Source organism: Ambystoma mexicanum, chromosome 1p, assembly GCF_040938575.1.
Source record: "Ambystoma mexicanum isolate Mex_15411 chromosome 1p, UKY_AmexF1_1, whole genome shotgun sequence".
NCBI classification, from domain to species: domain Eukaryota; kingdom Metazoa; phylum Chordata; class Amphibia; order Caudata; family Ambystomatidae; genus Ambystoma; species Ambystoma mexicanum.
The window spans coordinates 354904230-354932085 of NC_090921.1; positions in this window are offsets into that span (position 1 = coordinate 354904230).

Below are 27856 nucleotides of genomic sequence, written 5' to 3' on the forward strand. Positions count from 1 at the left end.
GGGCATATGTTGTCCACTTGACTCTAGAGACCTAATCGTAATCCTATCCCCCATAGAAAGTATACCTGGATGTTCCCCGTAGACAAACCACAACCCCAAGTAGGTTTTCTTATTTTGCCACGTAGTATGACGTCAGGTATGACGAGTTTTTGCAATAAAAGTAGTTTTTTATCAAATACTTTGAGAGACCTCTTGAGAGAGATGTCTGTTGATGTTCGCTGTACTCCCTGTTTTAGATAATTGTAAACAAAACAGTTATGTTTTGCCAACTTCCTGAATCAGTCTTATTATTGGTGTCAGAAGAAATTCTGCATCCCCACCCATCTAATAAATTGTTACCTCACTTAAAGGGCCTACGGGTTGACTTCTTTCAATATTTGGCTTAGGATGTGAGAACCGGCGGTTAATCACAATTCTTGGCACATGATACACGTCTCCCGCATTCGAGGCCAGCACCTGGTCTATGATACAAATACCTGGCCATTTGTTAGCACTGTCTGACTTTGTCTGGCAAATGATGTAACAATCTGACATTTGACAGCAATCAATGGCAAATTGAGTATTTGCCTACGGAGCTAATGGAAAAAATATAGAAAGTAAGTGTGTGTCATTTCATAAAATGTGGGAATCTGAACACGTTGTGGCAATACGTGCATTTGGTATCAATTCATGGCGTCTAAAATGGGCACATACCTCTCAACAATATACTAGAATCTGCCCTCACAAAAAATGCTCAGCTGTACAAGTGGGTGAAGTTTACTCTCTTCAGATCAGCACTCTGTGTCATCCATCAGCAATGACTTGCCTCACTGCCACCACGATAACCACATTCCCTAATCCAACCCTATTGCCTCTTCAACATTTGTCTGTCCTTTGGTATCCTACTCCTTTCTATGCTTTTCTCTCACCTCTGCTCTTCCCCTTTTCCACTGACTATGGTCTGGGCCACCCCCTGTTGAGGGGCACAATACGCCACCGTTCTGGACAAGCTTTGGTGCTGTAAGGCCACTGCTATAATCGGAAGGCAGTACAAATTTTTTCTTACATAACATACTAAAAACAAAACAGTTGGCTGCGCCAATGCCGTTTTATAATTACAGTCCACATAGTGCTTAATAGAAATGTAAAAATGGTGTGTTACTTTATTACATTTGTGCCTTAATACCAAAGAATATATGCTGAAAGGTGAAAAAAGGAAAAATCACGGCACTACATTTTAACAAACCTTTGGGTGTTGCCCTCAAATGATGAGTCAGAAAACAGATGACTGTACAGAGGGTATATCCAGAAAAAGCCCTCGCTTGTAGGGATCCGATGCAATAATTCAGTGTAGCAAGACAGCCGTAGAAGGAGACAGCTTTTGTTTCCCGGTGGAACCGTGCAGACTGCAGTTTGTTGTCTCTTTCCATGAGAAGAAGGAAAGAGGGCTACAAAGAATGAGTCATGGCGCATCTGCGTAACCGGGGAGGCAGCTAGGCAGGCATAGCTGTCCCAGTGAGTACTGGCTAGTAACAATGCGATAAAGCGAGTACTTGGGGGTCGCACAGAGGACCTGGAGGAATGGAGGAACTGATTGAGTCATACAACTCAGGCGAGTAATTATTGCATAGCTGATTTTCCCACCTAGTTTCCTGCTATTTTAGAAGTCTGCTCTTCGCTTAAACATATTAAACTAAACAGCAGGGCCAAGCATTCTTGAGGCCAATCATTCACAGTGGCAATATCATTTAATGTCGAGTTGATCAGTACCAAGGTGAGAGACGGAGAGCATCTTGTTTTGTGTGTTGTACTTTTCTTTTCCTTTTTCAACCTATTGACTAATCTCAGTTTTGGTGACTAATAAATATTTTTCTACATATTTTCAATTACAATTTAGTCACATAGTGATATATTTTGATATATACTCGTATAACTTTGACGACTTTGAATATTTTTTTTAAAGCTTTCCTTTCCATTTGGTGCTCAAATCCTAAGCAAATGTTCAAATTGAGGGTGAACCTAAATATCATGGTCTCCTCCTATTCTATCAAAGTATTGGTCTTCTGACCTTTTAGAGGCATCTCACGAAAACTCCCATAAAAAATAACAGAACAGAATTCTGGTAATTGGTCGGGTCTGTATAATATGTTTTCTTTAAAGGAACCATTTGAAGCTCAATAGAGCCTGAGAAACACCTCAGTGAAACACCTCAGTTATGTTGAAAATGAAAAATCAAGGTGATAACCGAGGTCCAGAAGATCCAACAAGGAAATGAACTGGAAAAGGAAAAAAATAAGAAGATAAACAAGACTAAAAGAAAGTTAACATTGAAAAAAACACAAGAAAAGCAATAAAAGTAAAACTATAGATAATACCAAGCAGGACGGAAAAGAAAAAGGTAGAACTCAAATTTGAAAAATCAGGCAGCCCCCTGGTCATTAATGAAGATGATATATATGACTAAAAGGAGAAACAAATATAAAAAAAAGACTGTTAAAAATAAAGTAAAAGAGTTGACAAACAGCTGCGAAACCAAAGGTTTCACAATCTGAAACAAATGCAGGACAAATTGGTTGTTAAACGCACATGCTCATATAATGGCCCTTTAAAAAAATCATCTGATACAACTCCAGATCTGGACAGTAAAAATGATGACTTGATAGTTGGTGACCATGAAGAACAAGACAAAATATATGATGAACATGATAATCATCTAGACACGCCTTTTCCTAACAAAATGGAAAGCAAGTGTCTAATAGATGGGCAAAGACAGGATAAAGGCCTTTTGAATAACCAACACAATATTAAAAAGGCTAGCACTCATAAATCAATATTGATTATAGATGAGCTATTTCCCGATAAGGATTCACCCCTGATGAAGACATTGAATTTTAACATTATTCAAGAATATATTAGCCCTTCAAGTTTTTAAAGCAAAGATATTATACATTACTATGGTAATGTAATTTTAACAAAAGCAAAGATACATTGTGCCTATGCTGAACCTTACCTATTGTGCCATTGTACTTGAACCTCATCCACTGCAGCTCATTGCCTTTGTACTTGAACCTTAGTCACTGCAGCTCATTTTGCCTATGCTGAACCTTGCCCATTGTGCCTTTGTACTTGAACCTTAGTCACTGCAGCTCATTGTGCCTATGCTGAACCTTGCCTATTGTGCCATTGTACTTGAACCTCAGCCACTGCAGCTCATTGCCTTTGTACTTGAACCTTAGTCACTGTAGCTCATTGACTTTGTACTTGAACCTTAGCCACTGCAGCTCATTGTGCCTATGCTGAACCTTGCCTATTGTGCCATTGTACTTGAACCTCAGCCACTGTAGCTCATTGCCTTTGTACTTGAACCTTAGTCACCGTAGCTCATTGCCTTTGTACTTGAACCTTAGTCACTGTAGCTCATTGTGCCCATGTTGAATCCTCTGACCATCTGAAGCAGCCTACCTAGCGCACTGCTTTTATTGGAATTTAGCCCACATCATGACTAGCACACCCTGCAGCCTGCTAGTGTACTTATTTCTAATTATCCTCCACCTAAGAGAGGACAGCAACTACCCCAAAGCGCTCATGAGAGCCCTACACAACTCCTCCATGACCATCCTTTCTACTGACACTAGTATGGAACACCCAGATCTGAATCCCCCAATTAAACTTCCTAGCAACCCATGTAGTCTATTCCATAGAAATTCTAGGCTGAGACCCAGACTCTCGAAACTCCATGAGCCTCTAACTAGAACCCTACCTCCCTCCAACAAAAGAACTAACATCCAGAAGGCTAATATCGTCCATCCCAATAGCCTTACACCTCTCCCCACCCTTTCTAAAATTGAACCATCTCTTCCGATAGCCCCCCCCTCAAAGGGGGATTAATAAATGCCAGATCCCTGACAGCACATGCCACAGACATTTGCGATTTGATAGTGCTCGACAACCTGGACTTCATCGCTATTACAGAGTCTTGGCTGCATGCCGCAGCAGAACCCCTACTCTCCGTAGCAATCCCAGAAGACTTTACAATACTTAGACAAGACAGAACCAATACACGTGGTGGTGGTATTGCTATCATCGCTAAGACTAGCCTAGGTATGAGGATTTCGCCCACAATAGCATCCGATTCATGTGAAACGCTCACCATCAAACTTCCTTTTGCTAGCTCCCAAACACTGACCATCCACCACATCTATAGACCACCTGGACCGATAGGGACATTCGAGGAGGACCTCCATAACTTACTCTCTAATAAACTTAAAACCTCCTCCCAACTACTTGTCCTAGGGGACTTCAACTTGGGTTTCAATGACCCTTCAGATAAAAATGCCACTATGATTGCCAATTCCCTTTCTAACCTGGGTATAACGCAAACAACTTTAGAACCTACTCATATTAAAGGGAGAATCCTTGATTGGCTAGCAGACTACAACTGCACCACCAACATCAAAGCCATTATCCCCCAACCATGGACTGACCATTTCTTCCTGTCATTTGAATTATCTACCTCCAGACCACCTCCACCAGTATCGATCATGGCCCCACCTTGTCCAACAAGAAATAAAAAGAGCATTACCAGAGATAAAGTTATCCCGGCCATTCTACCCATCCTGAATGGATTAGAGGATCATTTAGACCCAGAAACATTAGTCAAGGAATATAACAAAATTATGTTAACTACCATTGACAATATCGCACCTCTGAAACTTAGACAAAGTAAACCTAAATCTCACCTAAACAAATGGTTTACTCCTAAACTAAAGGATTTGCGACTACTCAAGAGGAGTTGCGAAACAGCATGGAGGCTTACCCCTTCAGAAGATCATAAAATGAAATTAACAGAAATCTCCTCCCATTATAAAAAAAAAAATCTATTTGTCCAAACAAAACTCATTCAATATGCGTATTGCCAATGCCAATTCAAGCATGAGAGAACTGTTCACCATCCTGAAGGAACTAGAGTCACCCATCTCCATTCCAGAAATATGCTCCAAAGATAAAACTTGGTGCTCTGATATCCAGCAAGCCTTATCAAACAAAATACCTTACTCCAAACAAAAATAGCCAAAAAGAAAGCCTCCCTTACACAGCCACCCAAGACTAACAACCCAACTATAGACTCTGCTCTACAGGTACAGGACCCAGCTGCACGATTTACGTTCTCTAAAACCTCCATCCTTGAGGTGGAAAAAGTCATCCTCTCTCTAAAACCATCAAATTGTCAGGGTGATACCTGCCCGGCCCAGCTCATAAAAGATGCTGCTAGGGATCTTTCCCCGTTTATTGCAAAACTTGTCAACTCCTCATTCACGTCCGGTACAGTTCCTACCAATCTAAACCAATCCTGGGTACTACCACTGCTTAAAAAGCAAACGCTATTGCCCCATTACGACAGTCCCCTTTCTGCTTAAGATTTTGGATAAGATTGCCTATAATCAAATTCAAGGTTTTCTGGAACAACACAAACTCCTAGGAGAGCGCCAATCAGCATTCCGTCCTCAACACGGCAGAGAGACTGCCCTCATTGACTTGAAGGCACAAATAGACGAACTAAGAGATAAAGGAAAAATGTCTCTCCTCTTGCTGCTGGACCTTTCGGCAGTATTTGACCTCGTGGACCATCGGGTACTTTGCAGAGAGGCGATAACCTGGGTCAAATCCTTTCTCAGCGATAGAACCATGAGGGTATTCTCCCCATCGGCAGCGGCTGATCCAATCCCCATCCTGTGTGGGGTTCCTCAGGGTTCGTGTGTCTCCCCAACTCTGTACAACATATTCACCAAGCCCCTTTTTGATGATCTGGACCTTCTCGGTATCACCTACACCAACTATGCAGATTATACCCAGATTCTCCTCCCACTTTCCGGGGATTATGGTAAGGATTTGGCCTTGGTAAACAGCGTGTATGTCATCGTCCAGGCATGGATGGCGACCCACGGTCTATGCCTGAACGATGATAAAACAGAGCTTATCATCCTGGGGATGCACTCTAACCTTAATAAACTTAACCAGGATTACACCTCATTTCAAATTGATGGCAATATCATCAGGGTGTCTAAAGATGTGAAGACACTTGGATTCTATCTGGATGCCACCCTTTCTTTCGACAAACAGATGAAGTCCTTGGCATCGGCTACCACTTACACCTGTAAGCTCATCAGAGCAGGCAAGCATTTTCTCTCTGACAACAACTGCTGCATCATAGCGAGAGCACTAATTCTCTCAAGGCTCGACTATTGTAATGCCCTTTACATTGGAGCGAATAAATCCATCACCCACCGAATTCAATTTCTACAAAACAACGCCCTGCGAGCCACCCTCGGTATCTCTAAAAGTTTGCATATTTCAAAGATCAGACGCCAAAATAACTGTCTGTCCGCCCAAAGCAAAATCCACCGAAAAGTTGAGTCCTTGGTTCACAAAGCCCTAAACAATGCCGCTGTGAGCTATCTCACCAATAAATTCATAAAAAGAACCCATACGCGCCCAGCTAGAACCGCAAATGCCAATAGCCTCATCAATCCAAGATTTAGGCTAACTAAGGCGGGGGTAGTAGCTTCCATGTTCAAGCGGCCCAATTATGGAACTCACTGCCAAACCCTATATGTGAGGAACAGCCCTTTCTGAAATTCAGAACCAACTACATCAACCTGTTGAGGTCTGCCAATGATTTGCCCATTGGTGTACAATTATCCCCAGGCAACCCTAGTATTAACATTTCACTACCCTGCTCTTTTGATCCAATGGACCTCCTCACTCTGCCCACATGGTCATGGTACATATACTGTCCCTACTATACTTTGTAACCATCTCTGCCTTTTGTAAATTATAATTGCCTACCATCTGTAATATCTGTTTTTGTATCCTGTACTTTGTATGTAACCGATGATACCCTGTAACTTAAGCTTTGCATTTTCTTTACTGTTGCGCCCGGTTACCTTCGGGTCTGCCGCACATTATAAGTGAATAAAACAAACAAACAAACAAACATTTTAAAGCAGCAAACTTAGTTACTTTGGTATTGGACTATATGGAAGATGTTTTGAAACTAGAGATTTGTGTGAGATCAGTGAAGAATATTTCAAATAATACCAAGGATGTATTTTATTACAACTATTAGTTCTAAACCAAAAGGGGAATTTAGAACATTTTCTAACAGAACAATCTGTTCAAAAGATTTAAACGTTACATGTAGAAGGGAGCAAAGGCCTAATAGAGTGGTGGAGCTCAAACAAAGGGAGGTTCTAATCCAGAATCCAAGGGCCCGTTCAGCCGGACCACCAGCGAACGACCCACGAAGTTCCAACTCCTCGGCACACGAAAGCAAACGTGCACTAGCAGAAGAGGAATCTCCTCTGCCACCTAGGAAAAAACTGCCATCTAGTTGGAGAAATGTCCCTCAGCTATTTACTCTAGCTATGGTAGATCGTTGCAGAAGAGACCCCTATCTGAGCCAAAGTAACATATTGACAGATTTCCAAGCAATAGAAAACCTACAATATATTTGCTCTAGAGGCATTGAGGCTGTAAAGTATATCAACGCCCCTAAGTACGATATAGTCAAATTGGTAATTCTGTCCCATATAGTAGCAGATCTACTATGACAATCTAGAAAGGCACTCCTTGAGGCAGGATTTGTTTTGAGCAAATACATATCTGATTCACAAACTACTATACAGAACAATGGCCTCAGCACTGCTCGTCACAAGCCTCACAAACCTCATCACCCTTTTCAACAAAATCGTATCCAGATGTCCAAGATTCTAATCGACATTTGCATATCAGTCTTTGTCCCACCCACATGGGTAGTCCAGCACCGAAATGTGTCACGCTTACCTGGACTCTGCGGAAGCGATGCGGTCCTCTTCTCAATGGATGTTTGTGAAAGAGCTGGGTCGGAATGGGTACAGGGCCTGTCAAGCCAAAACTAGGCGTTACTAGTTGTTGTTTCCTTGAAACCCTTGACCTTCCCCTCCCTGATACCCCTTGTATGACTCTCCCCAATGTGATGTGCAGGCTCACCTTTAAGGTAAGAATGGTGGGCTCTCCATCCTGCATGATGCAGGGGTGCAGGTCCTGAAGATGAGTGGTTGTGAGTTACTTCATTGCCAACTATTTATAAGAGTATATCTTTAATTCAGAATGCCTTATTGCGAAAAGCTCTTCCATGACTCTTTCAGCAGGGGGTCATTCAGAGTAAAGCAACTATTTAAAGGAGGGCATCTTTAATTTTGAATGCCTGCGCAGTGAGATGTTCCACCATGCTCCTGTCAGAAGGGGGTCATTCAGAGGAAAGAACATGCTAGACTGATGGGTACGCTGTTTGAACATGGGTGAGTGATTATCACATGATGTTGCAAGTACAGGGACAGTGTTGGAGGGGGCAAGCATTTCATTGAACATTTCCAATAGTTTCGCATAGAAACAAAAGCAGGAAATATGCACTGTGAACACATAGGTATAAGGCACCTTGAAAAATCAATATGTGGTGGCTCACCTCGGTCCACAAATACAACTGCGGGTGGGGGGCACAAACAAATACGCATGATCATGCCAAATTGGTTTAAATAACAATATATTTTACCATGCTGTTTGCATTTATTAAAAAGGTGGCCTTATGCCTGTCAAAATAGACTTAAGATAAAAAAAGACTACATCAGTAAATGTAGTATATCATTAATTTGACTTTTTTATTGAGAGAAACATGGTTCACAAGTGACAGTCCAATGTGCAAGGTAAAGGACATTTCAGCTAATGGTGTGCACTACATAAATCGATGTCATTTGTACTACATATGGATACACCTATAGTCTACAAAACAATGAGTCGGGAGATTTTGCTTAGTGTACACTCAACAGAGTACTTGGACTTCAAAGTAGTCCCTCTGTAGTCCTGTAAACAGATTGCGTAAATAAGCAGCACCTGGTTACTCCCTTGACTTGTCCTCTTAGCCTTTCCTCCAGTGGACTGTGCTCCTGGCAAGATATGGCTACCAAAACATCAAGGGGGCAATGGTGAGAGGTGTGCTGCAAATGTGTAGCCACATATGTGTCATGTAGTACTGGTTAGGGGAATTAGCCGAAGCATCGCCCCCACCCCCCACGCCTGCAGGATATGGTGAGTTGCATCTCTTCTCAGTTCTCTGTCGTTGTGTTTACATAAAAAAATAAACTGCTGGGTGAAACAACTATTCATTCTTTTTTCCTATCCGTTTTACTTCACAACTATTTTTGCATATCAAATGTACAAATTGAATGGTATTTTCTGGTCACTGCAACATGGCCAGGGCCAATACCCAACCCCCTCTCCCCCAGGCCAAAAGCTGGCAGGCCATATGGTGTGAAGGGCAATTCCTTCAAGTTTGCAGGTTCCGTGACCTCGGACAGAAACACACTTCATACTGTTCCCTTCAAGTCGCTATTAGTACCTTATCCTGCATTTGACTTCTGTTTGGAACGTTTCTCATGAAGTGTACACTAGAAAAATGTTATCCAAAATGTGTCTTTCTTTAAAAGTCAAAGCTCTTTGATATCTTTGGGTTGAAACACTATGCACATTTTAACTTACAAACATGAATGAAATGACCATTCTGCAGCACTAAAAAGCAGACAAAATGCCATTTTATCGTTGATTTAGGCAACTTATTTGGTTTCCTTCAATTTTTTGCAAAACAGATCTGCGAAAATGATTATCCTTGGAAGATAGCACAGTGGTTTAAGCTCATGCTGCATACTTTTGTGTGCAACTTGTAGGTTCAGGATTTCAATCCTAGCAAAGCAGATTCCATCCTTCTGAGGTCAACAAAATTAGCATTAACGTTTCGGGCAACACAGAACCCATCAGAGGGCTAACAGAACTCCGGATATTTAAAACGAAAGCAGCAGCATAGGGGAAAGGAAATGGCACCAGATGGGAGGCAGGCAACATTACAAAGCAGGGAACTTGGGCTATGGGGGAACAGGCATCCTGCAGGTGAGGGGCCCGCTAGTTTCAGGTCATCACTCTATGCTTCATACTTCAGGGGTCGATACATTTGAGTAGTAGCAAAATGTGTAATATTGCCTGTTATTCCAGTGCATGGCAGGTAGGAATCTGTCATGAAGCGCTATACATAAATTGGCTATTTATGTATCATTATAATTATTTAAACAAGAGAAAAGGACCTATTGGGTAGATCAACACTCTCCAACACATCAGTCTTGCAATATATTAATTTATCTATTTTCGTTCTTCGGCTTTATGTGTGTGCTTTGCAACACTTGCATTACACGCTGCATTCTCTTCCCACAGGATATTCAGAAGTGTTATCACCTCCTTGCCTTCTAACACTGGTTCCTCCACATCAGCCATTTGCTGACAAAGAAGGGTATAGAGCTCTTCAGTGGGCATTTCATGTTTAAGCTCCCTGGTGACTGGTCGTCTCGTGATAATCAGTGGCTATTAACCTTGTCGCCAATATAATGTATGCATAATGCACCCCATTTGTCACATAAAAAGTATGTGGTTGTCATTTTTTGGGGTGCTCCAACGATGCACATATGAACATGATGGGGTGGATTGATGGATCCAAGGTGAAAACTTTTGTTGACGTGTCCCACATTTTGTTTTTTGAGCATTTTTCAGAAGCCTGTTCACCAGAGCTGCGTCAGTATGTTGCTGACCAGAACATTTTGGATACCTTTAAGCTGGCCAGGCTGGCTGACAAGTGGGTCTCCCACCGGGTGTCCCCTAAGGACTCCAGTGCGAAGGATAAGGGCAAAGAAAAGGGGCCCTCTCAGAAGTCTGAGGAGTCTCAGAAGCAATCACAGTTGAATAAACCAAAACCTTGCTCTCCGAAGACTGGAAAATCTAGTGGGGATAAGTCCTCTGTGGGTGGGAGTAAGAGTAGTGGTCCACCTCCTGCAAAGAAGGCTCCCAGTGGTTCCAGCACTGTATCCCGCATTCCTGGAACTTGTTGGGACTGTGGGGTTCAGGATCACAAGAAGGGTGACCCGAAGTGTAACGGTAAGGCACTTGGAGTCCACGCTCTCAGCCTCACCTACCCTTACCCCATGTCTGAGGTGGAGGCCACTGTCCTCCCCTCCTCTACAGGAATCACATTTGGTGCTCCCGTAGAGATTTCCCTAGTGTTCCTTGGGGCATGGGACCAGTACGCAGAGTACTGGCGACAATCCCACAGAACACCCGTAGGTTTTTGAGAAGTGTCCGCTTGAATGGTCAGCCTCCTACCGGCTTGAGAGACACTGGGGCAAGCATGACAGTGGTGGACAGGACCCTGCTCAAGCCAGAGGACTATGTAGGTGCTCCTCTGAGAACCACCAGGTTAGCTGGTGCGCCTCCCAAATGATTGCCTGTAGCATTAGTCAACATTACGATTGGAGACAAGACAGCAAAGCTTCCTGTCCTGGTTCAGGACAATGTCCCTGCTAACATTTTGTTAGGCAATGATCTAGTAGAGTTGGGGTTGATCTCTGATGGTCTCCCTATGACTGCTGCTGCAGTCACTAGGTCACAGGTGACACAGGGTCTGGCTGTAAGTCAGGAACCCAAGCCAAAGGCGAGGCCTAAGGCAAGAAGATGGAAGAACAAGAAGGCCACCTCTATGAAGGGGGCTCCTTCTCTTCGTGCTGTTCCTACGCCACCCATTGGGATTCATGCTCCGGATGGGCTGGATCCAGTGATCAACCCAAACTCAACTCCTGAGAAAGAAGAGGCAGAAGACCCTCCTGTGGGAGAGGTGCTCAACCCGGAAGACCACCCGACCTTCAATGCCTGTTGGCTGAAGGGGGGCCCTCCAAAGCACCCTTCTGTATGGGTCAGAGAGAGTGCCACTCTCTCCAAGGACTGAGGAAACAGGCCCTATCCCAGGAACAGGGAGAAGTACCTAGGACGTTCCGGATATATTGGGAGGGTGAGCTCCTTGTCAGTGAGCCCACTAAGCCTGAACCTGGTGCCCTGAAGAGGTTAGTGGTAACCCAGGTTTACAGGCCCTTCCTTCTGCAGTTGGCAAATGAGGTGCCACTGGCTGGTCATCTTGGGACCAAGAAGACTAAGCAGAGGCTCTCTGCCCATTTCTACTGGCTGTAAAGGATTCCAACCGGGCGTCACACACCGGACCAGGACCTTGGTCCTTAGCCTTAGATGTAGCGTGCGATGAGCATGCTTTTTCTTGATTTTCTACAAATTCGAATTGAGCTGATACAACCCGTCTCACACCCATTTTACAAATACCCCGGGTCACAATGGACCATGAACCAGGCCAGTGGGTGGTAACACAACATTTATTTATTTTAATTTAAAAGAAAATGACATCATTTTTATATTGGGCAGCAATCACCAATGGGGTGATTATTACAATGAAAACCACTGAAATACACTTGGGTAACTTTCTACAAGAACATATCCATAGCACAAATGAATAGCAGCACTTTTTCAATTAGTCTAGATAGCACCCGAGTTAAGGTTTTCCCCTGCAATGTTCCCTCAAACCCCAATTAATCGAATTATGAGTGGATAGAAAGAAGCAGCAGGGAATCAGGAATATGAGTCAGCAAACGGAATCAATCTCTGACCTTCCCTCACAAAATAAGCAGAATTTGACAAATAATTAATTATATGTGTGGTTAAATAATGAAATACATATGTTTTATCACAGTTTCAGGGATGTAATATCACTAGTAACTATAAGGTAAGGTATCACAAAAGGCATACAGTTCAAAAAGCTACTTCAAATGAAAACACAGTGCAGCTCAATTCACAAGTTGAAAAGTTGCAATTTACAACTTTTGCAGTTTTAAATGCCAAAAGTTTTTTTTTTTTTTAAACGGGTGAAATACACAGAATCTTAATGCGGTTTTTAGGCTGGGTGATAGATGCATATCATAGGGACAATATAGAAGTTAAAGAGTGGCTATAGCTGAAGAATTGGAGGAGATTTTCAAGGTGGAATGAGGTTCGGTTTAGGTAAAATAAAGCAGTTAAGAAAAGGAAATTGGTTTTAAAAAGAAAAAGCAAGTTTTACTTAAACTAAATTATCTAGAATATATGGTTAATATGGTTAAAGAAAGACACAGTACTTTCCAAGATTGATTCGCAACATCAACCTTTTCACCCACGTTCAACTTTATGTGGGAATTAATTTGATTATTCCAAATATGACTAAGGACTTATGATCTATGGGAGACATAAATGAATAGAAAAGTGGCGCTAACGCTTGGAGATCAATGACAAGATGCACATAGAATTCTAACAGTTTTAACAAGGAATCAGGGTATGGATAGCATTGCTTAAAAAGTGGAACAAAGACAAAGTATCAAGATGGGGTAGGCTATGTGTGGCTATGGGACAGGGAAATACTCACAATCCGCAGGATAGCGACAGACACTCCTAACAGCAAGCAGCTTGGCACGTCTGGTCACTGGATGGCAAGGGTACAGCGGGCATGCAGCTAGTGAGCAAAAGGCCGGTCTGGTCACAGGATGCTGACCAAGGGTACCACAGCCTTTCCCCTTTGCTATTGGGATTTTTGTGGGGTTTTCTGGATAATTGGCACTGCTTGAATAGGGCCAGTAATGCTTTTGCCTAGCAGTATAGTCTGGAATCTTGCAAAGGTGGATCTGGACTGTTGGATACGCAGGCGCTGGAAATTCAGGAGAGAATTCCTAGTGTGTGTCAGCCTCTCTTATTTATAAGACGGGTGACATCACCGAATTTGTTGTTGGGCAGAACTATGCTAGATCTACCCCCAGAACCAGATAGGTCTGCCTCTTTTGGTCGTCTCCTCAAGGAGGGGACACTGTTTAGAGGGTTGTGTTTTAAAAGGTGCAAAGCCATCCCACAGGTCTTTTTGCCAAAAATCAATCTTAACACAAATCACACATTTGTACAGTTGGGGCACTTTTGCCAATTACATAAACAGATTACATATTTCATGCAGAGAATGGCAGTCCAATTCTCCCATTTGTAGGACTTTGATTCGACCGTCTAATAATTATTCGTCCTTTTCACTGAGAAATATCATACCTAAAATTCTATAACTTTATACATGTGTACATATCATCATAAGGCATGTTAATCTTGCATCATATACACTTTCCTCAGAATATCCAATTCTCTGCCATTTCAGTCCCTTATATGCCAGTGAAGGCTACCACGTCCTGAATTACAGCCATCAAAATTGCCTCTAGATTGTGAACCTTTCGCATTTCTGCATTGCCCAATTGCAGAGATAAAAGTCTAAACGTTTTATTAATAAACTAGTCTTTAGAGCCAAAATGGGCGGCCTTTGTCCTCCACTGGGACATTTTTTTTCTTCAGGCTACCACCAAATGTCAGTTCAGCCCAGGGCTGCCCTGGAGTTTCCCCAGCTTGAGTGGCTGGTGGTTGTCACTTCCAAAAGTCGCACGTAGGTGTCCCAGATCTATTGTCTCAAGGTGAAGCCCAGACAGAAGTCTGATGAGCGTATGATATTTCTTTCTCTGGGTCCATTCAAAGTTTTCAAAGGCGGCAGTTAACAGGTAGGTGTCCCAGAATCTAGTGTGGATTCTTTTGGGGGGAAGGCCTCCCCTGTTGTTAGCAACCCCCCCCCCCAGCAGAAAACCTGTTTGGCCAGTTCCACACTGCAGCCATTGCCTTTACTCATTTATTTTATTTCTTTGACCCCACCCCCTGACATTTCTAGGCCAGGAAAGGGCTTTATTCAACATGACCCTTTAAAAACAAGCATTTTTCTAATTTGCAAAAGCTAATTTTGACATATTGTGAATTCTGCTGGATCTCCCAGTCAAATTCGTTTTTCTCTCCCATCTTGATTCCAAACACTGTTTGTAGCCCCAGTCAGTTTCTCTGCACAACAGTCGGTATAAGGCCAAAGGTCCCTTGAAATTGACATATGCACAGAGTTATGATTTCTTTTGAAGGGTTTATTTTTGACACTTTGTAGCAAAAAGTCAAGTGCTTTTCCATACGGCTGAAAGTAAAGCTTCCGGTTACTCCCAGTTCAGGCCTGACACAGCCTGTCATTCACGGATAATACTTTCCTTTACTGGCACAATCTTGTGCGGGGAATTCAGGTACGCTTCCATGTTGTTCTGAGTTTTAAAACACTTCGTCCTCAAGACAGTTCTCTCTGACACAATCATGCAAGTCAGTCAGACCTTGCACGAGGGGACTCTCCTTGTTTTGGCCATATCTGACCTCTACAGGAAAGCCTTGCATTAACAGAATCCAGGAAGTAACTCTGGAATTACTCACATTTCTGGCCGTGATTGTGTCAATTTGGAGGTATTGCAAAGGCTGGTGTGGAGTCTCCACTATGATGTGTTCCCCCTGGATGAACGGGTGGTAATTTTTCAATACCCACACTGCCAGGAGTGCCTTCTCACAATCGTTGAATTTTTCCTCCACAGAGGATAAAGTCTTACTTGCATAGTTGATGACTTTATTGACCTTTTCATGCGTTTGATATAATATTGCTGTCAAGCATGTATTTGAGAACCCTGTCCCCACGAAGAACTCCTTGTTTTTGACAGGGTAAGCTAGACAAGGCGCTTGTGAGAGACTTCTTTTGAGTTGCTTTACTGCCTCGACTTGTTCTGGACCCAATTCCCACTTGACCCACCCTTCAACAGATGGATCAGGGGTCTTGTGATCGCTGCGTAATCCTCAATAAACTTCCTACTGTAATTAGTCAGTCCAAGGAGGCTTCTTAGCTCACGCAGAGTTGTGGGGTCTGTTTTAGGAGTGCTTCCACTTTCCTCTCCTGGGGACAAAGACCCTCAGGAGTTATTTCCTGTCCCAAGAAGTTGACACGGGTCCTGCACCACTGTGCCATTTGGAAGGACAGTTTTGCTCCGGCAACCCTCAACTGGGTCAGAACATAACGGATTTCCACTATGTGTTCCTCCACAGTTGAGCTTTTTATCAAGACATCATCCACATAGGCCAGGTTGCCCCTTTTACCCAAGTCGGGCATGGCCTTATGTAGGAAAATGTTAAATTCATTGCCGGAGTTTATGTTTCCGAAGGGAGTCTGGGTCCACGTGTACTGCTTCCCCCAAAGGTAAAGGCCAGCTTGTATTCGTCCTCCCTACTGACAGGCATGGTCCATTACACATTTGTCAGGTCAATGGCAGTGTATACCTTTGACTCCTGGATCTGCGCCAGCCCCTGGTCAATGTAGGGGAGAGGCCATTAGGACATGTGATCCCATTTATTTTGCTCCATAAGGTCTGCGCAGAGTCTCCATTGGCCATTTGTTTTTAAAATCCCCAGCACTGGATTACTAAAGGTGCTGTGGACTGGATTAATTATCCCATGGGACTCAGGGTTTTTGATTATTTCTGTCATGGACTCCATGGATGCGAGACGCGAGCGATATTGCTTCACAAACACAGGAGTCATTCCAGGGTCCGTGGGAATTGTTGTTGTATGGATCTCGGTGTGACCACAATAGTACGAGTCCAAGCAAAGATATCTTGGAAATCTAAGAACACCTGTTTCAACTTTTGCTTTTGCTCCGGAGTCTCACAGGCCTCAGCTGGGTTGACCCGCTCTTCAACCATTTGCCTGAAGCCTGTAAAGACCTCAGGTTTTGCTATCTCAGCGGACTCCTCCAGTTGGGTGGAGAGGTCTCTGGTTAGAGTATTGACCTGTATAAACAAAAATAGGGGTCACTCTACAGTGGCAACGGTCTGCCCCTTGGGAGCCACAACAGTCTGGGGCAAAAATACCTAGTATCAAAACAAAAATTCTGTTACGTCGCAGATTGGCCCAATTAGGTTTAAATTATTTGAATGCAATTACCTGGTCCAATCCTGTTCAACAACAAAGGTTTTTCTTACTACATTCAATCATACAGAACAAAGGACATCTTATCATAAGTCTATAAAAAATCAAAACACAAACATATCAGAAACAGAAAAATGGATACATATCATTTTACATGTTATAATTGCAGGAAGAACAGAAGAAATACATACAGTGAGGCCCAACATAAGGGGGCACATTGAAATAACATTTGCATCAACAAATACACATTCTTAAACATAGACATGAAGTACATAAAATCGAAACAAAGACAAATCGAACATAGAAAGAGGCATGTGTCAATTTCACACTCAGTCTGTCTGTTTAATCAGAAACAAGGCTTGTTTTTTTAAACCAAATTGTATTTCTGACTATATTGCTAACTCAAAAAAGAGAAAAGAAGAACATTTTGTTTGAGATACGAGAGGAAAATGAATCCTCTTTTCAAATTGTGAGGTAGTCCTAGAATTGGAGATTATTCTAATCTGGGGTTGGGTCTGCCAATGCAGAAGGGGGAATTTAGGAGGATCCTAGGAAAATGTTCCTTCAAAAGGTGGACTCTCGACAGTCCGAGGTCCAGGTGGATGATGTAATCTGTAAAGGACCTTTGATCCCCTCTTGCAGCAGTTTCGGCGGTTATAGACAGGTAAAGTCATTTGTTCAAAACAGAAGAAAGTGATCCGCCTTCATCAGTGCAGTGGGTAACAGGACCCTGTGGTTCAAGAAAAAAGAGGAGAAAGTAAAAAAGAGGTAATGAGGAAATGTTAAAGGAAGAAAGGGAGGTTATATCTACTATGGTGTAGGGTTCAATATGTATGGAATGTAGAATTGCTTAGTTGAATAGTTGAATCACAGTTAGTATAAACATGCTTATAGATGGCTCCAAACCATGTATACGGTCCCAATTCTGTGGATAATCCAACTGCATACAGATAAAGTCCACGGGGGAAATGAAATCATAGTTCGGGGGCCCCTTCTAAAAGCCCACACGGATCCCAAGTTTAAATGACCAGAAAAATAATCCCCATGTAGGAAAAGCACAGTAAAGGGGGAGAGGGGTTGGGATCCTAATTGATAACTAGGTGAGGTGCCATGGGAGATGACAAACTCACCTATGGCAGTTGAAACCAGCGTACAAACACTGTGTTCCTGACAGGAGTAATAATTCAATGGTCCTGCATGTGAGGGAAGTCACAGATGTCTGGCGACTGGAGGAGGGACGTCAGGTGTGGTGCACCTGAAAAGAATACACAGAAAAAATAAAAATAAAAAATAAAAATTAGAATGTGATTTTTTAATCATATCTGTAAGGTAAGAGTGGTAAAAATGTGGGTGTATCGCCCCATCCTTTATATATGTAGACCCAAGGTCACAGCTGACGCATGCCGTGTCCACCAGTAGGTTTACTGAAAAGGTGGAGAGAGATACCTGTAATGGGCCAGCTGTGCGCTGTCTTGTATGATATGAGGTCGAGACAGCAGCTTGTATCCTTCACCGTGTAGGGGGCGATAGGCAGAAGTGCCCAGCCTATTTTGTCGTCCTCCAATTCAGCATCGACGTAATGCTTCCAATTTGTGGCATGGTATGTCTGAATCGGAGAGAGAAAAAAAGGGGGTCATGATGAAACGGCGTGACTCTCTTTGACTGGCATGTAAATGCATATGTAAAAGCCAGTGGGGGTTCTCTCGGGAAGCTGAAAGACGGGGGACCTGGGACAAGGTGTGCAGGTACGAGTGGCAGGGGAGAGCAAGTACCTGGTCAATCAAAATGAAGTAATCTCCTGGTTGTGCTCGGGAGCGAGGCTGCAGGAGCTCCGCAACGCAGAGTTCCGAGTGCTACAGCTAGTAAGTCCGTTGCGGAATGCGGAAGGACACTGCATATCAATATGGTAACGGCGTCTCGTGTGGGGGCCGAGAACGTGCCGTGTTGCCTGATTGGCGCACATCATGGGTAGGAGGTGCCAAGGGGTGAGGCATCATCGTAACGGTGCCCCGATGGGAGGGGGAACAACCAGGAAGAACCGGTAATGTGGCTCCATGTCGTGCAGTTACAGCACTACTAAGGACTGCAAAATGTGAGTGGTCCAGACCCGGTTTCTGTATAGACCATCACATGGCTGATCTTAATAGTGTATGATTGTCGAGGACACACATCATCATGTTTTGACATGCAACCACATATGAAGTGATTCAGGCCATTTCTGTGTCACAGTCAATAGTGTTTGTAACTGAAAAAACGAACCGATGAGTGATGGAGTGAGGTCCTAATGGGGATCCATCCCTATGTGTGCCCAATTGATAATGCCCTATGTGGAGAAAGGGGCATACATTCTCAATCAAGGGGGGGTGATGCTCTGAAAGCAGCATGTGTATCTAGTCCATGGACCATGGAGGTAAACCATGGGATGTCAGGGAAAATCCAAATTTGCATAATATTTTTCAAGGGGGAGTCTGTTTGTTCAACCCATTTTCCAAAGAATCCAATCTATGGATCCACCTCTTTTCCAAGCTAAGAAGTCTGTTCTGTATATTTTGGCCCGTTTGGATTTTTTCCAGGACCCACCAGAGAATGTCGTCTGTTGTATGTTGATTAGCCAAAAAGTGAGTGACCAAGGGTGCAGTGGTGTTCTTGCAATGGATCCTGGACCCATGCTCTGAAATCCGCGTACCCACATTGCGCAACGTTTGGCCCACGTAGCGGAGGCCGCATGGGCACTCGATGTAGTATATGACTTGACTGCTTTTACAGTTAGACTGGTTTTTGAGAAACCATTGTTTGTCACCAATTTCAAATGTTTGTATTTTCTTGGTGAACTTGCACACCGAGCAGGAGCCACATGGGTAGTGCCCTGTCACTTTCCGTAGGTTCCAAAGGCCAATATTTGCAAATCACTTTATTGAGATTGAAAGTATTGGGGCAATGTGTGATAACGCAGGTCAGTCTTTCTTCTTTGTGTTAAAAAAGTAAATCCCTGTTGGTGAATCTAGCTCTTTTGGTCGCGTTGGTCACCAATCTTTTTGGGTATCCACGTGCCCATAACCGTGTTCCCAATGCATTTGCATTTTTGTAAAAATCTTCCAACAAGGTGCAGTTTCTTCTGACCCTCAAAAATTGGCCATACGGAAGATTCTACTTGATGTGCTAAGGGTGATCACTCTGATAATGTAGGAGTGTATTACGATCTGTAGTTTTTCTAAACAGATTACAGGAAATTTTGTTTTCTAGACACAGAATTTTAAGGTCCAGAAAGTGTATTTGTGCATTGCTGTACACCATCGTAAATTGAATATTATTGTTACATGTGTTCAGCCAAACCAAAAAATGTTTAAGTGATGCCTCATCACCTGCCCAAATGAAGATAATATTGTCAATGTAATAATGCCATTGAAGGATTTTGGAACTCCACTGGTTAGTTTGACTGTATATGAACTGATCCTCAAATGTAGCCATAAAAAGGATGGCTAGGCTTGGTGTGAACGTCGCACCCATCGCTGTTCCCTTCACTTGCAAAAAGAACTGGTTATTGAATGTAAAGAATTTTTGCACAAAGCGAATGTGCTAATTCAATAATGAATTCCGGTGGTACCCGGTGCGGTCCGGGCTGGGCATATTCGCGGGTCAAGTGTTCGTATATAAAGTCTATTGCTGCATCCTATGAGATCGATGTATACAATGATTTGATGTCCATAGTTACTAATAGCTGCTGTTTACAGTCAAAAGGTAGAGTCTCAAATATCTGAATGGTATGCATCGTGTCCCTGAGGTATGATTTAGTTTTTACACTTAAAGGTTTGAGAAGATAATCAATGAAGCGACCTATGGGTTCTAAGATTGGACCACATCCTGAAACAATCGGTCTCCCTGGTGGGTCCTGTGTATTTTTATGAATCTTGGGGAGCGCATATAAGCAAGGTGTGCGGTTTTGTGATGTTGTCAAAAAGGCAGCTTCCTTCTCAGTGATCCAGTTCCTTTCCTGAGCATAGGCGACCATGTCAGAGATTTCTGTTTTCATTTCTTTGGTTGGATCCTTCTTCAAGGCGCGATAGCTGACACCATCATTAAGTAAAGACATGATCATATGGGTGTATTGATCATTCATCATTAAAACGATGCCGCCCCATTTGTCGGCTGGTTTAATCACCAAATCTCGGTTATCAGACAGATCTTTCAGGGCTGTCCTTTCACTTCTAGTTAAGTTTTGATGTAACTTGCTCTTATTTTTCTTCATCTGTCTGATATCTCTGAGAACACATCTCTCGAAGGTGAGTAGGTCATCAGGTATCTGGTTATCCGAAGGTGTACAGGATGACTGTGGGTGTAAGCGCTTGTCGCGTCGGTTTCTTATTCATTATGATCTTGAAAGAACATTCACAGTCTTAGATTGCGGAAGAACCGGCGTATCTCCGTCTCGTACCAGTCTGTGTCAGTAGTTGGCACAAAGGAGAGTCCTTTAGCCAAAAGGGAAATTTGGCATGATGAAAGATTAAAGTTAGCCAAGTTGAAAATGGGCAGTTGGTTAGTATCAGGTATAGACTTTAGCGCCTCCGCCGCCTGGGGTGTCTGCGTTGCCCCTGGTATGGTATATTCCAGAATGGGGACCCCCATGCCCCTCCTTGTCCTCCTCTGCCTAGAAAAGGGAATGGTGGAAGTGGGGGGCCCTGGAATTGTGGTTGTCCGAACTGATATGGTTGGTAGGGTTGAAAGTTGTAATTTGAGCTATTGCTGGATGAGCCTGAACTGCTCGAACCTGAGAAGGTTACTTTCCTTCGTCTGCCTCCTGGTGTGGGTTGTGATGTACCTCCTTGTTTCTTAAGGGAATCAATGTAGCCTTTGGCAGTGTATGGATAGATGACTTCAGTTTTGAAGTCTTTAATATCTTTATTAAGCTTATTTGTCTTCTTGGTAAGTGTATTAGCCTTAAATAGTTTGAATTGTTTGTTTATATCAGTAAGTTGTTCTTGTACATTGGTAAGTTAAGTATTTGTTTTGAATTTGGATTCCTCTGCCTCTAGAGTTTTTTGTAATTCCATGCTCATGCGTTGGGCAGTGGTAATTGTTAAGACCATAAGGTCTCTACTACACTTTCTAGCAATGAAACTAAAATTGGAAGTATACTCTTTGTCTTCCAAAAATAGATGTGGTTCGTTGCGAACTATTAGGCCACTGGGTATGATACTCGCTTTTAAATATTCCCAAAGGAAGTGGCCGTGGAGTTCTGTGCGAAATGTCTTCTTTTTTAATTTTAGTAAGTCATCGGCAGTGCTAGATGATGTCGTTGGTTGACTTGGATCTGGGGGATCGAAAAAAGAAGAGCCACGGGTTAGCTCAATAGTTTACTCCTCAGAGTAGCTTAAAGTTGCACTCTGAGCCATTTCTGTAGAGTATTGACCTGGACAGAGGGTTTCATGTAGGAGAGGCAGTCATTGTGGACCTGGAATATCACCTCATCCTGCCTGATGTCACAAATCACTTCTTCCTCCCCTTAAGGGCAGGAAGAGTACACCAGAAAATTCCCCCCCTTGCCGGGAGAAGATCCTGTCTGGTGGCAGGTCATTGTCATTGTCTTTGTCAAAGCAGTCATTGGGGATTGGTCCTATCAGTTTGTTTCCTAGATCCATGGAAAAATGTTGGTCATCAACCGCCATTCCAATGATGGTGCCGGCGCCCAGAGAGATACTCCTGAGGTCGCTGTTATCCATCAATATTGTAATGGTGTTGAGTTCTATATTGACTAATGGTGTTGGGTTTAACCCCAACCCCTGCTGTTGGAGATGGGCATTAAGGTGTACATATGCGTTAGAATTTTGCAGTTTCTGACCTTTTTTAATTTTTAATTCAAGTGGGAATCGTCGCATCCGTCCTGGGATGGTGACCTCCTCTCCAATTTGAACTTCAACCACATACGGTAGCAATTGGGATGACCGAAATGCCTTTTCTGAATCATCAAAGCCCATGGGATTGCCCCCTAGTTGGGACCAGGCCTTGTAATTTATCAGGTCCAAATTAATTGCAAACCGATTGAGAATGTCACTGACTAAATAGGATGCAGCAGGCACATCTCACACGATGCAACAATTATGTTCTATGCTTTTGTTACCTACTAGAAGTTTTGAGCAAACACCTGCAAGGCAGGAGATATTGGGAATTGGGAGTTTCCAGGCCCATTTCCCACTTATTAATCAATTTAAACATGGGAATGGCTGGACCTTTTGGGAGCTGTCTGAACGTGGCTTCGCTGATGAAGCTCTTTCCGTTATTCATACACACTCAGGCGAGAACAGACTCCTTCCCCTCATTTAACTGAATAGGGTGGAACAACTGTTCTCTAATTTTCTGAATGTCAGCTAAACTTTGAGCTGGTTTCTCATCACTTTTGACCATAGGGTTCGGATTTTCAGATTGTGAATCAGTATAACATTTCAAAGTATTTCCTTCCAGTGTAGAATGCCACTTAAAACTGGAAGGAAGATTGATTTTCAGGAATGGAGAGGGGTTCCCATCACCAGTTTGTTGTCCTACAGTCAGGTGTTTGCTTATTCTGGAAATGAAACTCAATATGATCAGATTTTTGTTCAACTATGTGGCATGTGCCATTTAAACTAACATGGTTGACACTCTGTTTTAATATTATTGGCCTGTTAGTCTGAGTCCAGAGGACCTTGTTCACACAGTCTATTAGTCTATTCCCTAGAAGACAGACTGACTGGAGTCAAGACTATGACCGGGTGTTTCACCTTATGTCGCTCAAATTTGATTTCCAAATCAGCAGTCCCCTCGACATGAATTTCATTCCCGTCAAAGTTTTGGAGATGTCCAGGAAGAGGGGTGAGAGGGATCTGGTGTCTCTCCCCACTTCCCGACTGTAAGCGTTCAAATGCCCTTTTTGACAGAAGAGTGGCTTGGGATCCAGCGCCCACCAGTGCTGAAATGGTACCTCGCCCTTGCACTTGAACAGGGGCATAAAATCTCCCCCCTCCTTCTCCTCAAGTGGGCAAAGGTAATGAGCATTTTGGGCAAGCTGGGTGGTTCTCAAGAATGTGCTAATTTCCCCCACCTTTTTAGACCCCCAGCAACTTTGCTGGATTTCTAGGATTTTCATTTTTACCTGGAAAGAGTGTGGGCCTTTTTTCACACTCTTTCATGTATTTTGATGTGTGTTTTACTTTTGTGTTCTTTGGATATAGAGTTCTAAAACAACTCCATAGGCATCATCTTTTTCTTGTGTGTCGCACCGAGCCCTTCAGTGCAGTGGCACAGTGATGTCTTTCAGACTTCCCAAGGTTTAAATACCTTCTAAATACCTTCTCTGGGACTGACTACTGTCTCCCAGAGCATGTCAAGTTAAACTGATTTTACTGATTTTACTAGTCTTTTTAAATTTACACACCGAGCACACACTCATGTAACAGTCAAATGCTACCCTTTCCCTCTTGAAATGGCTGGTGGCAGTGGTTTACAACAAACTACCATGATTTTTTCTGACCGCGAACACCGGTAGCTAAAAATCGGGGCAGCCATGTTTTTCAAAATGGCACCCAAGACCCATCTGTAAAAACAGACTCTGGTCAACTTTTTACAGCATTTTTTTTGGAAAGGTCCTTCTAGTGTTAGTCTCTGCACTCCAAACCAGGTTTGGTCCTTTTGTTTGTTGACCTTTGGCGGGCTTCAGTGCTGAAGCCCTCCTCTAGTGCCTGAGTGTCTGGGTTGGACAGGATGTGTGGGAGGTGCCCGAAACTCCCTGTGCTTAGTCTCCTAGGAGACCTGAATGCACTCTGGCGTGATTGGCCAGCTGGCTATCCAGCAAGGACAGCCATCCTGCTCGGTGAGTAACAGCTAGGCTTGAATGAATGAGGAAAAACTGTTTAAAAGCAGGCCTCTGGGACTTGGAAAGCAGAGTCGACATCTGAAACGAAAGAACCGAAGACGAGCTGAAGGAAGATGACTGCTGCAACTCCTGGTCCACCGTTGAAGACCTGCTACAGGTCCGAATTGCCTGAAACTCCATCGACAGAGAAGCCCTGCAAGGTTAACTTCTTCCCTTGAGTTTGGTGGGAACAACCAACTCGCAAGTCACCTGGACACCATCTCTATACTGGTTGAATTTTCTTCAGAGTGCTGTTGAAAACCGGATAGCCAGTGAGAAGGATACCAGTTTGTGGTCTTTAAGGCACTCACACCTTAAACCGACAATTTGCAAGCTTGTGGCCTCTTCCCTGGGCAGTGCAGGAACCTCCCGTCGTCCTCCTTCTTGTCCCCACGACTGAAACTCAGGAACAACGAGATCTGCAGCAACTACCAGGAACAACTGCCTCAGCTACAGCTCTTCTTCATTTAAAAGGTACTGTGCAGGTGCGGTCAAGAAATCCTTTCTGCTGCAGTGAATGTTTGTGAAACTTTCCCGACTTTGAAGGCTTGTCCTTCCCTAAACCGACATATAACTTTTTCGTCTGACCAACTACTTCTAAAAACTGTGGCAAAGACTTAACCGTTTACTACCAGAACTGTGCTATCCTATCAAGACTCTGATCAATTGACTTTGGGCCAGGCCTATTGAATTGAATTGCTGGTTGTAGTGAACTGAAACTATTTGCCCTACCTCTGAAAGTATCTGTGCTTTAATTCTTTTAACCATGTCTTTTTACCCCCATTTTTAAAGTATCTGAAGTGTCATTTTGCTCCCACTTCAGGGGAGCTGAACTTGTTCAGAAACTGATTGGTTGTATACTGTAGTTTATTAGAATGTGATATTGAGCTGCTCTTACTAGTGGAATGTTTTCCAACTGACTGTGTAAATAAATGTATATTCCTTTACCAAGAAACCTTGAGTAAGTGTTTGTTTGAACCACTTTGATTGCTGCCCCTTTGTGTAACCTCGTGTACTGCTCACTTTACTCTTGAGATAAGTCTGGCTGCTCAGCCACTGCTACCACATTACTGTGTAGTACAGGCTTGTACCAAAGGTGAAATTGTACTTACACTTGTAGTCTTAATTGTGCGTAGTGTTCCCAAAGGGTACTGCATGTGATTCTGCCTAACACTGGTGGCAAGCGGTGAGGATAAAGTATATTAGTTACATTGAGAGTGCTTCTCTTACCTTTGTTCAAATAACCCTCAGAAGGCTAAGCACCACTAGAGAAGCAATTGTTTTATCATGCCTGATATGGATAGCTATAGACAGGAGACCCTAGTCAATTTAACAGTTGATCAATTGAGAGAAATGTGTAAAGCTAGGAACCTCACTGTAAAAGGCAAAAAAGTTGAATTGATATAAAAATTGTTGGAATATCAGCCTGAGGAGTGGGTCTGAAATACCGACCCCTGCAGCAAATGTGGAAAATGATGATGAGGATGATAATGTTTCAAAGTCCAACTCAAATGTTATTGATGAGTTAGATAAGGCAGAAGAGTCTCAAAATGTAGGCCCTGTTTTACCTCTACCTTCACATAGGCCTCAACCTTTGACCACAGGGACACTATCAGGTCCAACACTAAGTCCTGTATGTGTCTCTCTTGAAAGAATGAGATTTGAATTGGAATTCAAACGAATCCAAGACCAAACTGAAAGTAAGCATCAAGAACTTAAGCTCAGAGAAATGGAGTTGAATCATGCACTTGAAATGAAAAAGTAGTCTCTTGAGAATGGTTCTCTCCCAGAGTCTTCTAGGTCTTCGAGTCCTAAGAGGTCTTCCATGCCCAAAGATGCAGTAAGTATGTATGAGGTTAAGCTTGATATTGTGGATTGGTTGGGAACTTTTGAATATAACCATGGGATTCAGAACATTACAGGGAATCAGCTGATTCCATGGCTCTTTTCTAGGCTTTAATAACCAAAATGAGTTTATCCTTGTTGCAAATTTAAATGAATGTATCAGATACAACTTACATACAGCTTCATATTTTGTAAAAGTCTGTAACGTATAAGTCTCATATAAATCACCCACTTCTTTCCTGATATAGAAGAAAGTATTTTTTATTCTAGAAACATCAATAATGCAATAATGAACACTGAATCAATATCATACAGAAAAAAGAAAACCAAATATAATGGTCAATATACACAATTAATCCTGCTGAAATTGTTAAACACGGAAACAATCCTTAATCGTAGTGTTACAAACTAAAACAAGACATTTCAAATTTGGATATCAGTATAGAAATAAACTAATATGATCAACAGGCAGAGCGCATTATTAATTCACATGTTTGTGTAGTGCGTGCTGTCAACTGACCGACCCCCACCTATTTAATCTCCCAGTGGTGGTGCCAGATGTCCTTAAGTCCAGAATGTGTCATTTAGCATTTGGGGCTTAATGAGATCACCCCCATATATAATGGCAAGTATTGTCCTTCAGGGTCTTTAGAGTGCCTACGCGTAAGTTGCCAACTAATAGGGACTACGGATCACGTTTCGGAAGTCACCAAGATGGTTTTTATGCTGCCTTCATCAGGGCATCATTTTGGAGACCCTGTATGTGGGAAACAAAAAAAGGGAAAGGGAAAAATTTGAAAATAAAAGAAGAAGTGGGGTCTATCAGATAGTGCCTTACTGTGTTTGGCACTTAAATGATGCATTAAGTTCTCAACCCTGGTGTCTATTTTACCTTCCAGGGTTATTATCGCTAGTGCCAGAGCCGAACATCAGTGTGAAACAGACCAGATGGAAAAAGGTGCTGCACAGGTTAGTGAAAACTGGGTGGATTCAGTTAAGGGCTCCCCGTGGGTTCGAGATTCGGTCTGTGAATTAAAATAGAAGAAAGGCAATTGTCAGGGCATCAAAGATATTGCACATATACTAGTCCTGGTCTGTTGCAGAAATACTGTGACTGTCATGACCACTGCCCCTAAACCTGGCAGTCGGGGGCTCTGGGCCGTGGCACGGTGTCCCTTCATGGCCCCAAGGTCCCAATCATGTCCACCAAGAATCTCTTGGAGTCAGTCCTGGGGCCTTGGGCGCCAGACTGATATGGCAGAAGGGGAAGCTGGAGCTCACAATGGCAGTGTCACAACATGGAAGCCCTCACAGGGTTCAGTTCCAGAATTGAACCATGCAGTCTAGCATTTAGGG